Here is a 5,151-nt window from a genome sequence, read left to right as displayed (position 1 = left end):
GGGCACGAGGTTTCATTGGCATGAGTTTGAAGAAAATTTAAATTTTTTTTGGTGGGCCATATCTTGGTCAAGGAAACACACAAAAGCCCCCAAATCACACACAACATCCCCATGGCACCAGGATTCTTCGGTGCAAGTTTAGAGTAATTTTGACAATTTTGACCAAATTCCAATTCCTTAAAAAGCCCATATCTTGGACATGGAAGAAGCTAGAGAGCTCAAAAATTCTATACACAAACTCTGGGGGGGGGGGGGGGGGGGGGCACGGGGGGATTCATTGGCATGAGTTTGAAGAAAATTTTAATTTTGGTAATTTCTTCAGAGGAGGTAAGGGGGGACCCTTATCCACTTTGACTCTTTTTTTGGATGGGCCATATCTTGGCCTAGAAAACACACAAAAAGCCTCAAATTCACACACAACAACCACATGGCACCAGGATTCCTAGGTGCAAGTTTGGAGTAATTTTGACAATTTTGACAGATATCCAATTCCTTTAAAAGCCAAAATTTTGGACAAGGAAGAAGCTAGAGAGCTGAAAAAATCCAAACACAGCCTCCGGGGGGTAACAGGGATTCATTGGCATGAGTTTGAGGAAATTTAAATTTTGGTAATTTTTTCACTGGAGGTAAGGGGGGACCCTTATCCAATTTGACTTTTTTTTTGGATGGGCCATATCTTGGCCTAGGAAACACAAAAAAAGCCCCAAATTGACACACAACATCCCCATGGCACCAGAATTCTTTCGTGCAAGTTTGGAGTAATTTTGACGAATTTCACCGAATTCCAATTCCTTTAAATGCCCATATCTTGGACAAGGACGAAGCTAGACAGCTCAAAAAATCCATACACAGCCTCTGGGGAGCATGGGGATTCATTGGCATGAGTTTGAAGAAAATTAAAAATTTGGGCATTTTTTCAGAGGAGGTAAGGGGGGACCCTTATCCAATTTGATGTCTTCTGGATGGGCCACATCTTGGCCTAGGAAACACACAAAAAGCCCCAAATTCACACACAACATCCCCATGGCACCAGGATTCTTTGGTGCAAGTTTGGAGTAAGTTTGACAATTTTGACCAAATTCCAATTCCTTTAAAAGCCCATATCTTGGACAAGGAATAACTGGAAAGCTAAAAAAAAATGTGCACACAGTCTCTTGGGGTTACGGAATTCATTGGCATGAGTTTGAAAAACATTAAAATGTTGGTCATTTTTTCAGAGGAGGTAAGGGGGGACGCTTATCAAAGTTGATGTCTTTTGGATGGGCCATATCTTGGCCTAGGAAACACACAAAAAGCCCCAAATTCACACATAACATCCCCATGGCACTAGGATTCTTTGGTGCAAGTTTGGAGTAATTTTGACAATTTTGACCGAATTCCAATTCCTTTAAAAGGCCATATTTTGGACAAGGAATAAGCTAGAGAGCTTAAAAATCCACACACAGCCTCTGGGGGGCATGAGGATTCACTGGCATGAGTTTGAAGAAAATTAAAATTTTGGTCATTTTTTCAGAGACGGTAATGCTTATTCAATTTGATGATTTTTGGACGTGCCATTTCTTAGCCTAGAAAACACACAAAAAGCCAAAAATTCATACACAACATCCCTATGGCACCAGGATTCTTTGGTGCAAGTTTGGAGTAATTTTGACAATTTTGACCAAATTCCAATTCCTTTAAAAGCCCATATCTTGTACAAGGAAGAAGCTAGAGAGGTAAAAAAAAAAAAAAAACATCCACACACTGCCTCTGGGCTGCTGACGATTCATTGGCATGAGTTTGAAGAAAATTAATGGCTTTGAAAAGTGGCACTGAGTTACAGCAGCAATAAAATTTCCAGAAATTGGACTGAAGGAAAAACAGTGCCCCCTGCTGCTCAGAGGGCCAAAATGCTTACGGCACCAGGTATTCCCAGCCGGTCTCCCATCCAAGTATTAACCCGGCCCAACCCTGCTAAGCTTTCGAGATGGGACGATATCGGGCGTGTTCAGAGTGGTATGGCAGTAAACGAGGAGAGCAGCCACACAGAGGCTCTTTAAAGGTGAGACAGACCCGGTTCACATCACCGTGTACACATGACTTCACTCAAGTTCATCTTTATCACAATTTACATGATGCCTTCATCAGAAACACACATTTCTGGATAATGAAGTCTTACCTAATGAAACTGATAATCATCACATAGAACATAAAGAGGGACCACTAACATCTCTGACGCTCACTTTCATCATCATCATCATCATCATCGTCACACAGTGGCTTGTGTACTTTACTTCTCATGTGCATTTATTCTTCTTATATTATGACCATGTGCAATACTCATTTTCTGAATGTATGCTTTCATATAAGACAAGATAAGATACAACTTTATTCTCCCGAGGGAAATTGCTGTGCAACAGTTACAGCACAGTCGAGTATGAAACGAAGGAATCACCTCTAGAGCAAGAAAATGTGCTAAAATGCATGCAAGATAGGGATACAAGAACACACAATAAGCAGTACAAAGTCCATACATTCCATTAAAATATATCTTCCTTTATGTATCTGTAATGTTCATTCATTTGCCAATTGTAGAAGATTCACAGTTATTATGTTCCTTTTTACAGATTCTTAAATGTTATCGTACCTTTGTAAAGCTGTGCAGCATTGACTGAAATGTAAGAGGTGGCACTGAGTTACAGCGGTAATAATATTTCCAGAAATTGGACTGAAGGAGAAACAGCGCCCCCTGCTGCCCAGAGGGCTTAAATGCTTACGGCACCGGGTATTCCCAGGTGGTCTCCCATCCAAGTATTAGAAAAAACTAGTGCTGTCAAAGTTAACGCGTTAATTTTGGCGATTAATTTTAAACTTTTAATGCGTTAAAATTTTTTAACGCAATTAACACGGTTTTGTTTACTTCCGGTGGTGGCTGACCCATAACCTTTGGTCACTTGCGCGGGCAACCATCTTTTCTTATTAAAAGAGAGTCATTGGCAGAAAGATGGCGAACGACGGACTTTTAGGGGGAAAGTTTCTGTATAAAAAGTTGTCCGACGGCTCTTTGGATAAAACAAAAGCAATTTGCACAGTGTGCAAAGCCGAATTCAACTACCACAGAAGTACCACCACCGCTGCAAGTACCTCCACAGGACCTCGCCAGGCTACTCTACAGGAGTGTGGCACTCGTGGGCGAATGACGAAACCCGTGAGTGAAAGGTTAACCAATTCTTTGGTTACTTGGATTGTTAAAAACTGCCGCCCAGTTAGCACAGTAGAGGATGATAGACTGAGAGAAGTACTTCGTGTTGCATCGGGAGATACCTCTTATAATTTACCCTCGAGAGGAACCATCGTGTCAAGAATACACACGTTGTATGAGGATGAGAGGGCACAGCGGACGAACATGCTTCAGCACGCAAAGCACGTCGCTGTCACAGGTGACCACTGGACGTCTGTCAGCAACGATAATTATTTGGGCGTCACAGCGCATTTCATCGATCGAGATTGGACTCTGAAGTCGTTTGCACTTACTGTGAGTAAAACCGAGGTGCGACATTATGCTGAGGCATGTGCTAACCATTTTCTGGATGTTGCAAACGAATGGGAAATCAAGGAAAAGTTGACCACACTCGGCACTGAAAGTGCTCGTAACATGGTTGCTGCCGCGAGGCTACTTCCATTTGAACACCTGCCTTGCATGGCCCACTCTCTGCAAAGAACGGCCACAGTCTCACTTAAAGACAGTGGATTTGAAAGTGTTCTGGCCAAATGTCGCAAGATTGTCGGGCACTTTAAGCATAGTCCATCTAACGCTCAAGAATTAAACGAACAGCAAGTTGCACACGGACTTAAGCAAGAATCACTTGCTCAAGACGTTGCAACAAGATGGAATTCTACGCTGGCGATGGTAAAGAGGATCCTGAGAAACAAATCTCCACTGACCACTACCCTGGTGCAGCAAAAGAGCAAGGTTGCCATGTTGACTGACCAGGAGCTTGCCAAACTGCAAAAGCTGGAGGAACTACTTGAACCTTGCAGGTAAGTTATTTATTTCATGTTTCCCCTCCCTCTCTTTCTTTCTCCCTATCTCCTGTGTACAGTATACTGTATGTGTACTGTTTTCTCTCGGTCTCACGTGCTCTCTCTCCATCTTGTGTGTATGTTTTTTCTCTCTCCCTCTCTCTTTCACCTGTGTGTGCGTGCACTGGTTCTCTGTGTTGTAAATAAAGATTTACTGAAATGTTTACCACCTTGTGCTTTCCATTGCAGTATGTGACTGAACTGCTGGGGGGAGAGCAGTATGTCTCCTGTTCAGTGGTCTTGCCAGCCTTACGCCACTTGTTCAGAGTCATGGAGCCCTCAGATGATGATCCAGTTTATGTTCTGAGGTTCAAGGAGGCCTTTACCACAGACCTAGCTCAACTGAAGGATTGCACCAACCTCAAATGGCTGAAGATCAGTACTGCCCTTGACCCTAGGTGTAAAGACCTGAAGTGCCTTCCAAAAGATGAAAGGAGTGAGGTGTGGGCTTCAGTACGTGACCTGATGGTGAGCGGGACACGTGCACAACAACCACCTGCTGAAACAACAGAGGAGCCGTCACCAAAGAAGAGGAGGATGTCCATCTTGCTGTTTTCTTCGGATTCAGATACAGATAATGAGGAGGAGTCCATAGAGCATTGTCTGGAGCGCTACAAAGCAGAGCCAAAAATGGCCATAGAGGGGTGTCCACTACAATGGTGGTCAAAGACAGAGGGAGCACATGCCAGGCTGGCATCCATGGCACGCAAGTACCTGTCAACCCCTGCAACCACAGTGCCTTGAGAGAGGTTGTTCTCACTCTCAGGCCACATAATTCAAAAGAAGCGAGCTTCTTTGTCCCCTGACAATGTTAACAAACTGGTCTGCCTCAGTAACTGGCTGAGTGTAAAGAAGGACTGAGTAAATTATTTCTATTTAGTGAAAAATGTTCAATGTTCTTAACTTTCAAATGTATCTCTCCTTTCTTTTTTGAATTTACACTGTTCATTAAAATGTTTTTTGAATTTAAATGTACTTTCTTTGTGTTTATTCTACATTCATTTGATGATTTTACATTAAAAGATATTCATTATAAGCTTCAGTCTTAAGTAGAAAAATGCAATTAATTTCTTGATAGATTAATCGCGT

The 5,151-nt window shown here is 42.5% G+C and overlaps 1 pseudogene; it reads right to left on the bottom strand.

Annotated features, from left to right (window-relative positions):
• Positions 1-1,890: 1,890 nt before the first annotated feature.
• On the bottom strand, positions 1,891-2,009 carry LOC142993825 (5S ribosomal RNA; annotated as a pseudogene).
• Positions 2,010-5,151: the final 3,142 nt, after the last annotated feature.

This window comes from Genypterus blacodes, unplaced genomic scaffold (assembly GCF_046128005.1).
Source record: "Genypterus blacodes isolate CSIRO-AG114 ecotype Tasmania unplaced genomic scaffold, CSIRO-AGI_Gbla_v1 ptg000028l_1, whole genome shotgun sequence".
NCBI classification, from domain to species: Eukaryota; Metazoa; Chordata; class Actinopteri; order Ophidiiformes; family Ophidiidae; genus Genypterus; species Genypterus blacodes.
Note: the sequence above shows the minus strand (reverse complement) of the source record. Positions and strands in the feature narration are given on the sequence as shown.